Source organism: Glycine max, chromosome 13 (assembly GCF_000004515.6).
Source record: "Glycine max cultivar Williams 82 chromosome 13, Glycine_max_v4.0, whole genome shotgun sequence".
NCBI classification, from domain to species: domain Eukaryota; kingdom Viridiplantae; phylum Streptophyta; class Magnoliopsida; order Fabales; family Fabaceae; genus Glycine; species Glycine max.
The window spans coordinates 8,184,240-8,198,256 of NC_038249.2; positions in this window are offsets into that span (position 1 = coordinate 8,184,240).

Here is a 14,017-nt window from a genome sequence, read left to right on the forward strand (position 1 = left end):
CATACACATAACGAAAATTAAATATGTTCACATATATATAATTAAAATTCCAGTTTTACATCTTTAACTCAACAAAATAAAACTTAAAAACCAACTACGGAGGAGTTGATTACAAAACATAACTCTCTCCCAAAATAACGCCAACGTCATCACGTCGGCTCGACAGCTCCTCACCAGAATCTTACTCCCTACACCCTGCCACTGTCATTCTGCTCCCACGAACAAGGTTCATGATCATCACATGTATCAACCACACGATACAAAATTGCAAGGGTGAGTTTATTATAAAAGAACCAATACCAATTCCAAATAACCACAATTAGCAAGGAACATATGCAAACATGATAAGCATACACAACAATCATATCCAACAAATATTCATCATTCACATCTAACAATTACTCATCATCCATCCATGGACCCAATCAAGACTGCAGAAAATGATGCATGCACCTGACTCAACACTCAGATGCAATGTGGTACGTACCAACAACAACCAAACCTTAGGAAATAGCCTAAGCGTGTCCACACGACACTCTCACTTAGGGAACTGTGCTGAGTTTGTCGAGACCACCCGGTTGTGCACGTAACAGGCCCCCTCCCATAAGTGATCAGCCTGGGAGCCCAAAGGTGTTCCCTACCAGGTGACAACCCCCTAGTAAAAAGTACACTTGGCCACAGTTACTCTATTTCCTGTGTCGTATGAGCAATGATCACGGCCAAAAGTAAGTGCCAAAGACCATGGAACAATTAAAGCGCCTAAGCATCCCGTCAGAAATGCTTAGATTCTCTAACCACGCTAGTTACCCACGTCTGGACCATCCGACAAGGTCAGTGCACTCTACCCCCCATGACATACACTCCATACGACGTATGTTCGTGGCCAAAAGCTAGTGCCAAAGACCCTGGAAGGTCAGTGCATAGTGCCCCCACGAACATACACAACATCCAACGTATGAATGCGGCCAAAAGCTAGTGCCAAAGACCCTGCAGGGTCAGTGCATAGTGCCCCCCACGAACATACACAACATGCACATGCTAATGCATTTCCAACATCAATCAACATTCCATTTCCATGTCATTCTCAACATAAATATCATCTCGTCTCAATGACATTATCAACAACAACAACAACCTCATTTTATATTCACATATAACAATTCATGTCGACATGGTCTTTATTAACAACGTCATCTCAAATCAATATCATCATAATCATCATTATCATCACATATCAATTAAAATCCTCAATAGCAACATCAATAACAAATTGCATTTCGCACATATATACAAATATATCTTTCATGCTTGAGATTCACACTCACAGGTCTTCAAACAACACAAATCAAACAACCACAACAATATCATTCATCACAATACATACATACATACATACATACATATATATATATATATATATATATATATATATATATCGCATCCCATTAGTTAAAATGTAATTTTCTTTGAAGAAAAATCAGCATGCAACAGGGTCAGGCAAATATCCTCATAGCTAGGTTCCCTGACCCTAACTATGGTGTTAAAATGGTAAATTTTATAATAAACTCCCCTTACCTATCGTGTGCTACCCCGTGGATTCCTCGTCACGTCACTTGAAGATTCCTTTTTGTCCTTGCTCGTCGATTCCACACAAGCCTCTACCGTGCCAAAACGAAGGAGACTTAATATGGATTTCAGAAAACAAAGCTAGTAACAGTGCTCTGGGTCAAACACCCACATCACTACATGAAAGAGTTAAGAGCATTTCGGGTTTTACAAAGGAACGTCATTTGAAAATTCCGACCACGCCAATGTGATCGGGGTTCAGTGTAGGTTACGAAAATAACCTCCATTTCATGAAAGGATAATGTTTACAAAGTCTCTTTCTCTAAGGTTTTTCAAAGGAAGCATAAGACATGCAATGGCGGTTCCAAAGGCAGAAAAGATGCAAAGACAAGATGAAACTAACAAGAAACAAGCATAGAACCATGTTTACCTCGAAAGAAAACGAAAGGTCAGATTAAAGTTTCGTTCTCTACCGAAACCGCAAGCCAAGTTGGAAGATTTCGCTTCGGTTGAAGGGTTCCTCTCGGTGTGGAGAACAACGATGGCTTGTGGTGGCTAATGGTGGCTGTGGATGATGGAGAAAGTGCTTGAAACTTTAGAAATGGCTTTGGAAGAAAGAAAGAAGAAGAAATGGCATTTTTCCTAAGCTACACAAAAGCAAAGACTGAAACGCTTAAATTAGAGATGCTCTCGGGAACGGAAGCTTCTAGCACACTCCAGACATCTTCTCAAAGATCCCAATGGTCAGATCATGGACAAGTATCTTGTGAAGTTGCAGACCAAATTTCGAGAAGATCCAATGGTTAACGAAGGCTGGGCAGCATTGTTACCGAGGCAGCTTCATGTGGCTTTCTCTCGAAGCTTCATTAAGAGGCTTCCTCCAAAAGCTTCCTCGTGGCTTCTTTGAGAAGATTTCTCAAGAGGCTTCTTTGAGAAGCTAGATCCTTATTTATCCACATCCATCTTTTAACTAAATTAACCTCCTTAAAAATAATTACGGATGAAAATAACGCAAAACATAATTACTAATAATATATAGGTATATATATGAGGGTGTTACAACAGACAGCCTCTGAGTGTGGACTACAGAGAATGAAGAAGCAGAGCAAGGAGCCAATTTCTCAACTTTTAGAGATATTAGGAAGCTTTTGAGTGATTGTGAGGTGCTAAGAGGTGGAGGAGACACCCCCCTCCTGTGTAAGCAAGCAATTTCTCTTGATTCCCTTTCTTTATTCTAAAAGGAACTTCCTTGCCATGGAAGGTTAAAACCCTTAGTTGAGGATTTCTGTTGAACAGTTGATGTAAAACCTTTTTCATATCTAATTAAGTGTGTTTTATGTGTTCATTGCTTCTATTGGTGCTTGATTGTTGCATGCTTTTGGTCTAATCACCCATTGGTGTGTGCTGTTAGGAACTTTAGCATTGGGAAATGTACTATTTCTTTAGTACTTGATAGAGCAGGGCTAGATAACTGCATTGCTAGGGATAGGGTGCAAGATTTTAGTTTTTATTATGCTGTGATTATAATGCTGTTTAAATTAAGCCGAGTTCAACAATAGGGATCTAAGAACAAAGTTTAGTTTAAATTAGCCTAAACTTGTGAGACATTGAGGTTTAGTACATGAGCCTTCGGCATAGAACACATGAACATCCTTAATTAGAGAAACTTCTTTAATTGCAAGTGTGACATCCTGGAAATTTCTACCCGGAATTTTGTAAGCGTTATATTTTAAATAATTATATATATATATATATATATATATATATTATTCAGTGTATATATATATACTCCTGATAGAAGTATGTACATTGGGGGAAAGATACGCGGGTTAGGCTGACTAACGAAGAGTAATCCATAACTGGACAGTTATAGATTAATTCTCAATTAATTAGTCTAAAAATTATCGTTTTGCATGCAACGAAAAATTTAACAAAAACAACCTCTGAACCACGCTCTGGGTTTCATTTTGAGCGTTTTGATATATATATATTGCCTACTTTCGAAAACGGGCCCTGATGGGTGCAGAGAAACGCGAGGGACTGGAACCAGAGAAGCGGCACACAAATCGAGGCAGGATTTTAGCATTCAAAAGGTCAAATTTCTCTCTCCTTGTGGCTGAGTATGAAGTCACATCAAGGGGAAGAGGTGGGCCCCTTTTTGCTCCACTCAAAATGGGACAAGTGGCAAGTGCTTTAAAAAAATAAAATAATAGGAAAAAGAAAATCTTTTTTTTTAAAAAAAGCCACATTCTCTCTCTTCACTCAGAAGAAAATTCAGAAGCTCTTGTTCTCATCTCCCACGTTGCTTTTCTTCTCCCTTTCTCTTCCACCATTGTTGCCTATTAAAGCTCCAAACTTTGCTCATCATTTCTACTCCAAATTGCAAAGGGAAACCATTTTTGGAGTCGTGAAGCGCACCTCTACGTTGTGGCACTTCAAATTTCAGGTATGGGTGGACTTCTTCTCACATGAAATTCGTGGGTATTGGGTTTTTGGGAGATATGATGGGTAGTTCTACTAGGTTTATGCCTTATGGTAGTTATTTGTGAAAGAATTTGTTAAAAGCATGCTAAACTTGACATGTTTGATGTGGGTAAAGCTACCCATTCTGTTTTAGGGTTTTATGACGATGCTTTGTGATGTTTGTGTGCTGAAATTGTTGATAGAAAGCTGGTAGAGATGATGGGGAGAGTTAACCTAGGGTTAAATGTGAGAATAGTAGTGATGTGAGTGGAAAAGTGTGAGATTTTGAGGGTTTGAAAAGCTAAATTTGGGGTTAGTGGTAATTGGAGTCTAAAGTGAGTTGATCCTAGTTTAAAATGTCAATTAGGACATGTAGGAAAGCTTGGGCAGAGCAAATGAGAAAAATGAGTGACAAATGTGAAAGCAAGAGCCATTTCTAGGGTAAATTGGGTGTTGAGGGGTCAAATTTTGAATCGGTGGAGTTTTCGCCTTAAAATCAGTTTGAGCAAGTCTAAATTAATGTTATAGACTGGATTGAGATGAGATTTTACTCCAAGATTACCCCATTCTCATTTTCACTTCTCAAACCTTGAAAATCCACTAAATTGATGGGTTTTGGATACCTAGATTTTGATTTACCTTGACATGAAGCTTGCTTTTGGTTTAAATATGATTTATACATGATTTAGGACTTGTAGGATCCAATTTGAGCAAAATTGGATGTGGGTAAGATGGATTTCGAAATCTGCTCAATTGTGCAGCAAAAAGCTGTCAAATTGTGCAGCCAACTTGACCAAATGTGCAGAAAAATGCTTGTGCATTGCTGGTTATGGGAAAGGTAGTACACATTGGGTTCTAGACATTTTCTAGTAGATCCCAACGGTCAAACTGTAGATTTATGTACTAGGAACCTATAGTAAAATTTTCAAGTCGATCCAACGGTTAACGAATTGGAACAAAGAGAATGTTACTGGGGTATTTGAGTAAGGAATGCTATAATATGTGAATGTGTTTTGGGCAGAGTTTTCTGCCTCTGCCCTGTTTTCTTGGTTTAGGGTAGTTCATGATAGTTGGAATTGAATGGCTTGGATATTGTGGAAGCTTGGAGGGGATGATGGGGACCTGGTGCTGAAAGGAACGAGGATAATGGCTACGTAGGAGTACGTGAGCTCAGTTGAAGGTGGGCAACTGGGGATGGTGGGTTCATGTTTGATTTGTGGATGTGGGAGAGTTGATTTTCACCATCGCCCGATCGCCACCTAGTACCACATATGACGGATACCCCATTATCCAACAAGCTTGATGTGGGAAAGCGTGGAAGAGTCAGTCTTCCTACTTTTGTTTGTTGACCACAGAGTGGTACCTGGAGATATGTCGCGGGGGTCAGGAGACCTTGGGGACGTCAGGTGGAGTGCTATTGCCCAAAACCAAGCTTGACCAATCCCGACCCAACCCGGGCATAGTCAGACAGTGAGAACCTGTGATGTACCTAAACAGGCGAGCTCCTGGCAGTCAACCAATAAAAGAACAAAGACCACAAAGCAAGGAGGCTTGTGTGGCGGCTGGCCAGCTATGAATCTTGAGTGGTATCTGGAAATTGGCCTCTGGTAATCGATTACCAAGGGTGTGTAATCGATTATAGGGCTTAAAAATGGAGACAGGATGTTAAGATGGCCTCTGGTAATCGATTACCAATGGTGTGTAATCTATTACACAGAGTAACAGGGCACTGGTAATCGATTACCAGTTAGGTGTAATCGATTACACTGGGAGATAGGACACTGGTAATCGATTACCATTTAGGTGTAATCGATTACACAGTATAATTTGTAGGTTTCCATGTGCAGAAGCTGTGTAACTCGAGTTTGGGCACTGGTAATCGATTACATACTTTGGTAATCGATTACCAGAGTGGAAATCCCTTAAGAAGGATATTTTGACTATGCGTAGCTGTTATGGGACGCATTGTATTGTTGTCTGTAGTTAGATTTCTTGTGAAAGAGTCTACCCTCTTTCTTTTATTTCTTGTAGATCGCGATGGCAGCATAGTTAATCCATGATCGCGTGGTGATGGAGTGCCTAGAGGGAGTTTGGGAGACCCTCGAAGGCAATGAGAGGTGCTGATTCCGTGGCACGATTCGACTCACTGCTACTTCATTGGTACATCCAGAGGAACCCGCTCACACGCTTCAGCAGCCTGTGGAGTGGATACTACCTACACCTACTCCATATCGACTAGTGGAGTCAGTTCAAGTGATAGAGGTGTCATCCTCTGAAGAGGATCCTGAAGAGGACCCAGAGGAGTTACCTCCTGAGCCTGCTATGGATGCTCTTGACTTTCCAGAAGATGATGAGGACCCACTCCCTGATGTGGATTCTCCAGAGGATATCATGTCAACATCTGAGGCAGACTCTATAGAGGAGAGCGGCCCTGGAGGGATAGCGAATAGTGAAGACTCTTCATCGTAGATGATGACTCCTTAGACTAGGTTTACATACTTTTTATGGGTGGGTGTATCTAGTACAGACCGCTAGGTTTACTTTTTTGATTTTTGGGTGGGTAGACCTATTGTATAGAAATTTTGATGATTGTATATATGTGGCTGAAGCCACCACAGTTGATACCTTTGCTCTGGATGTCACTATGTATTTTGCAAACTCCCATATTTTGGACAGTTTTAGATGATGAATGTAATTATGTTTAATCTTGTTATTTGAAAAGGAAGTGTTAACAAACTTTATTAAAAAGAGTTTATCGATCGCATTTTATTATTTTTCACGTGACGACCTAAAATGATGGCTGGTATATTTTTTCTTTTTGAAAGAGCAAAATAGTTTAGAGGTTATGAGTGATTGGAAAGAAATGACTCCGAATAGAGTGGTGAACTGGCCATTTAGGACTCTATAGTGATAATTTTCCTTCTGAATTTAATTACTGTGAAAAAGAGAGAGAAAGAAAAAGAAAAAAAAAATTTCCCATGGTTTTTGCTATTAAATTTATTACTATTAAACCAGTCATTATTTAGGGACGCCACAGCAAGCCTTCGGCATAGAACACGTGAACATCCTTAATTAGATAAACATCTTCAATTACATTAACTTGTTTAGTAGGAAGACCCAACGCCTTTAGATAATCTATTTTTCACACTTACTTGCTCATGTTTATTGTTTTCATTAGGATAGAATACACTTTTACTTCAATTCACACTTATTAATTTCTGTTACAAAATACCTGATTATTGAACACAACTTTGCTAAATGAACAAGTTCCCTGTGTTCGATACTCAGATCATTCTGTTTAATTATTTACTTGACGACCCGGTGCACTTTCCGATAAACCACTTCTGCATAAAAAGAGTAATTACAAATTTTGGAAAAAAGGAAATCTGGAAGAGGGTCAACAGCCGACATGGAAGCCATGAATGACCAAATGACCACTATGATGGAGGCCATGATGAGCATGAGAAAAATGGTGGAGGTCAACGCGGCTGCGATTACCATTACAAGTGCCGCCACTGAGGTAGATCCGACTCACCCATCGGGTGGGAATCAAGTAAGTCATCCAGTCCCGGACATGGTGGGTTAGGGGGGTGAAGTATTAGGAAGCACGGGCATCCCCCATTTTGTGCAAGTCCAAAGCAAGCATCCTGCAGAAGCATCGAGTAACTACTTTGACTGTGGCCGTAACCCATCAATGAAGATGTTCAGCTGTATAGGCTCTGAAAAACCATGAGTGGGAGTTTTCTGCAGTAAGCTACGAAATCTTTCTAATGCCTCACTCAAAGATTCGTCAGGAAATTGATGGAATAAAGAAATTACAGCTTTTCCCTCTGCAATTTTGGATTCTGGAAAATATTTTTTTAGTAACTTCTCAACAACTTCATCCTAAGTCTTTAAACTGTTGCCCTTGAATGAATGCAACCATCTCTTGGCTTCCCCAGATAAAGAAAATGAAAACAGGCTAAGCCTAATAGCATCTTGAGGTACACCGACAAGCTTGACAGTATTACAAATCTAAATATACGTTGCCAAGTGTGACTATGGATCTTCATTTAGTAGACCATCAAACAAATTGCTCTATATTAGCTGTATCAATGAAGGTGGGTAAGTAAAGTTTTGTGCCTGAACCTCTGGCCGCTCAACACTTGAGAAATATTGCGGCACCAAAGTACTTGAGTAATCTTCCAATGTCACACATCGAGGTTTCTCTTCAGCCATGACTTCGGCTTCAAATTCTATTGTTTGAGATTCCTTGGATGTAGGTGAATTAGAAGATGATGGCTCAGAAAAGTGAGCCTCTTCAAGGATTGATGCTACTGTTCTGTCATGCAAAAGCTTTCTTTTCCTTTCTGCGTTGTTTCTTCTAAAGGTGGCTTCAATTTCTATATCCAATGGAACCAATTCACCTGCAGAAGATCTATGCACACAAACACTAACTGGAACAACAATTAACTAATTCAAGAAGAAAAGAAATTCTAAACTAAAAAAATAATAACAAAAACAAAAATTAATAAATCAAAGAATAATGAATTAATGCCTTCAAATTGAACTAAACATTCCAAATGGAAAAAGCTTCCCTGGCAACGGCGCCAAAATACTTTGTTTACCCTCTTCCACAGTTCCTTTTTCCAAAATTTGTAATTACTCTTTTTACGCAGAAGTGGTTTACCGAAAAATGCACCGGGTTGCCAAGTAAATAATTAAAACAAAATGATCCAAGTATCGAACACAGGGAACTTGTTCATTTAGCAAAGTTGTGTTCAATAATCAGGCCTTTTGAAACAGAAATTAATAAGTGTGAATTGAAGTAAAAGTTTATTCAATCCTAATGAAAATAATAAACGTGAGCAAGTAAGTGTGAAAAATAGACTATCTAAAGGCGTTGGGTCTTCTTACTGAACAAGTTGATACAATTAAAGATGTTTCTCTAATTAAGGATGTTCCTGTGTTCTATGCCGAAGGCTCAAGTACTAAACCTCGATGTCTCGCAAGTTTAGACTAATTTAAACTAAACTTCGTTCTCAGATCTCTCTTGTTGAACTCAACTTAATTTAAACAGCATTATAATCACAGCATAATAAAAACTAAAACCCTACACCCTATCCCTAGAAATGCAATTATCTAGCCCTGCTCTATCAAGTTCTAAGGAAACAATACATTTCCCAATGCTAAAGTTCCTAACAACACACACCAATGGGTGATCAGACCAAAAGCATGCAATAATCAAACACCGATAGAAGCAATGAACACATAAAACACACTTAAAGAAAGGGAATAAAGAGAAATTGCTAGCTTACACAGGAGGGGGGATGTCTCCTCCACCTCTTAGCACCTCACAATCACTCGAAAGCTCCCTAATCTCTCTAAAAGTTGAGAAATTGGATCCTTGCTCTGCTTCTTCGTTCTCTGCAGTCCACACTCAGAGGCTCTCTATGGTCTCACTCCAAAAAGCTCCTTCAATTCTGAGCAAATCAGGCTTAAAAAGGAATCAAAAACCTAGAGGTCGCGCTTAGTGCCATTTTCGCGCTTAGCAGGAGTAAGTGAATATGAGCTTAGCGCCAATCTTGCGTTGAGCCTGGAAAGCAAGTTGATATCGCGGTAAACGCGAGCTTGCGTAGCATATGCCCTTCCAGATTCCCTTGACTTGCTAAGCGCTCTTGTGCTGGGCATAGCCGCTGATACGCGCTAAGCGCACGGAGCTCGCTTAGCACGACATCCATTTTGGAACTTCTTTAAATTTGCTGCTTTTTGCCCGAAATTGAAGAGAATTTAACATTAATTCCATATAAAGAGGCTTCTAATGAACAAAGATCAAAACAAAGCAAAATTTATTTACAATCCTACAAAAGAACTACAAATTGGGGATTTATCTACATTTTGTAAAAGTTTTCTATACAAAAGTTACTCATATAAGACGACTAACATCGACCTTCATTTGTTCCTGAACTTCCTCTATCTCGCTCAGGATTTTAGCCTCGACACGTGTTCAATAAGGGTGTCGTAAAGTACATTTTGTAGAAGCAAGCTTCATGATGAATCAAGATTGATTCAAGGAGTTTTGATGATGACAAAGATGATGACAAAAAGCTCAAAAGTCAAGATCACTTCATGATAACAAAGATGATGACATTCAAGAATGAGTTCAACATTGAGTCAAGAACACTTCAAGGATCAAGAGCAAATTTGATTTCAAGAATCAAGAATCAAGATTCAAGATTAAAAGATTCAAGAATAATCAAGATCAAGATTCAAGACTCAAAGATTCAAGAATCAAGAGAAGACTTAATCAAGATAAGTATTAAATTTTTTTTCAAAACATTGAGTAGCACAAGAAGTTTTCACAAAATCATTACCAAAGAGTTTTACTCTCTGGTAATCGATTACCAGATTATAGTAATCGATTACCTATGGTTTTAAAACGTCAAGATTTTCAAAATTCAAAATGAAGAGTCACATCTATTGATGTGTAATCGATTACACCTTCATGGTAATCAATAACTAGTGACTGATTTCGAAAAACTCATTCTTTAGACAACAAACTTTTGTCAATTGATTTCTGAATATCTTTGAACTTCTTCTTCTTCTTCCTTTGCCAAAAGCTTTCTATAGTTTTCTGGTTTTCCAAACCTTGAAAACAAAACTTGTGCTATTCATCTTTTTCATTCTCTTCTCCCTTTGCCCAAAAGAATTCGCCAAGGACTAACTGCCTGAATTATTTTGTGTCACCCTTCTCCCTTGTCAAAGAATTCAAAACGACACAGTCTGAGAATTCTTTTGATTCTTCCCTTTCCCATATACAAAAGATTTCAAAGGACTAACCGCTTGAGAATTGTTTTGTATCCCCATTCACAAAGTTTCAAAGGTTTAACCGCCTGAGAACTTTGTATTAACACATTGGAGGGTACATACTATGTGGTACAAGTAGAGGGTACATCTACTTTGGTTGTTGACTGAGAACAAGAGAGGGTACATCTCTTGTGGATCAGTTCTAGTGAAGGGTACATCCACTAGGTTGTTCAAAGAGAACAAGGAAGGGTACATCCCATGTGGATCTTTGCTTGTAAAAGGATTTTTACCAGGTTGAAAAGAAATCTCAAGGACCGCAGGTCGCTTTGGGACTGGATGTAGGCACTGGTTGTTGCCGAACCAGTATAAAAGTCTTGTGTATTTGTCTCCTTCTTCCCTACTCTTTTAATTTCCGTTGTGCACTTTATTTATCATTTTTACTTTTGATTAAGTTTCTTTTCTATTCTTTACTTTCTTAACAATAGAGTAAAAGCCTAAGAAGGGTAGATTTTTAATTAGAAAAGGTCTAGTAATAATTAATTCAACCCCTCCCCGCTCTTAATTATTCCGAGGCCACTTGATCCAACAAGTGGTATCAGAGCAGGTATCTTGTAGAAAGTTTAACAACTTCAATATTCATGGCCTCTTTAAATTCTGTTTTTCAAAAGCATTTTCAGGAATAGGTCATCTCAAGATTATGATGAAGACCAAGCAAACTTGTGTCTCATGACAAAATTTCATGAAAACAACAAAGAAGAATCTGTAAGGAAGAAGTGGTACATCGATAGTGGATGTTCCAAGCATATGACAGGAGATTTATCCAAATTTACAACCATTTCCCCCAAGAAAAGTGGACATGTTACATACGGCAACAACAATATTAGTAAAATCTCAAAAGAGGTAACATCTAAGCCATCTCTATCAATTAAGGTATGATTAGTATTTTCAGTTAAGTTATTTTTGTGGCTAATAGAAAATAATTGTTGAAATTGTTTGATTGTGTTTTCAATGTTTAATTAACTATATTTAGTTTTAATTTTGAATATATATGATTAATTGATTTTTTTTAATTGATTAATGCTTGAATTGCTTATGTTTTGTTTGTTTTGACATGATAGAATAATTGAATTAAGTAAATAATTACCATGACATGTGTTGATGATTGTTATTTGATACTTAAAATTTAGTGTTTAATTCCCTGGTAATTGATTACCACTATGTGTAATCGATTACAGTAAAACAGACTTAGTTCTATAAATTGAAAATATATCCAAAATTATTTGATTATGTTAAAATTTATTATAATTAATTAACTATATTTAGTTTAAATAATCTCAATATACATGATTGATTTTTTGTCTTTGGTAATTGTGTCCAAGTAGTTGGAAGTTTGAAAATTAAAATTTGGAAGTTATTGGAAGTTGAAAGTTGAAAATGGAAGTTGGAAGTTGAAAATGGAAGTTATTGGAAGTTGAAAGTTGAAAATAGAAGTTGGAAGTTGAAAATGAAAGTTACTGGAAGTTGAAAGTTGAAAATGGAAGTTGAAAGTAGAAGTTATTGGAAGTTGGAAGTTGAAATTTGAAATTTGAAAATTGAAAATTGAAATTGAAATTTAAAATTTGAAATTTGAATTTTTTTTTTTGAAATAGAAATTATTGTGCATAGTTAGTTGATTGATTAATTAAATTTAATTAATTTGAAATGTTTGATGATTGATTGTGTTTGAAAGTTATTATGAATTTTTTTATTATATTTAAAGGTTATGTTGATTAAGATAGTGAATATGTATTTTTTATGGGTGCAAAATAGTTTGTTTTAATGCCTTTCTGTTATGTGTTTAAATTTGATTATCTTGTTTACTTATTTGGTACTTAGTAAATTATGTTTTGAAACTTTATTAGTACTTTATTTTCTAAAAGCTTAAAACTTGTTAGTTGTTTTATATGTTATGGTTCTACTTGGTTACTTTTGATGACTTATGACTTATTTGATACACATGTTTTTATTATGATTTGTGGATGATTTATTATCTTGTTTGATTTTTATAAGTTTTTTCATGTATGAATACATTTATTGTATGTTTATCCATTTATGTATAATTTGACATGATTGGATTTTTGTCAAAATTATATTAATATGCTAAAATAATTGAGATAATTAACGAGTTACCATGTATGTGTTTATAACTAATTTTTTTGTTACTTAGAATTAAGTTTTGATTCCCTGATAATAGATTTAGATTATAATTATATTTTGTTTTTAAGCCTTGTATTTGGCTATGTTTTTATGACATTTGAATACTTAGTATTTCTTTTATTATTTGATTAGTATGACTGAACATGATGATTGTATTTACTTGCTCTTGGTTGTTTATGGTTATGAGTTTTAAACTCAATTATTTTGATGATATATGACTAGTGGTATGTACTTTTATTTGGTTATTATGAATGAATTTCTGGATTATATGACATTCTATGAAGTATTATATTTCTAGTGTGATGAATGGTTATGATATCTTGTTTGATTGTTTTCTAATCTCGTGTATTTGGCTATATTATTATGACATTTGAACAAATTAGCATTTCCTTTATTTGCATGGTATGATTGAACAATTATGAATTATGTTATATGACTGTGGTTTTTATATATTTGATCTATTCATGTTTCTTGCTTCATGATTGGTTTATATTCTTCAATGTATGCCTTGTGAATGATTAATAGTATATGTTTGTCTTATACTTATTACGTACTTTGGCTTTTTGTGGATGCCAAAGGGGGAGAGAAATAGGGAATAAATTAAGATCTCACATAAGTAATTAACTTAATTTCAAATGAAGCATAAACTCAAAAACAAAGGGGGAGAATGGAAATTTATGTGAGTGATCGACTAGGAAAAAGTGTGTGTGTGTGTTTCTTGATTTCAGAGTTGTCATCATCAAAAAGGGGGAGATTGTAGAAGCAAGCTTCATGATGAATCAACATTGATTCAAGGAGTTTTGACGATAACAAAGATGATGATAAAAAGCTCAAAAGTCAAGATCACTTCATGATAACAAAGATGATGACATTCAAGAATGAGTTCAAGATTGAGTCAAGAACACTTCAAGGAAAAAGATTCAAGATTCAAAGATTCAAGAATAATCAAGATCAAGATTCAAGACTCAAAGATTCAAGAATCAAGAGAAGACTTAATCATGATAAG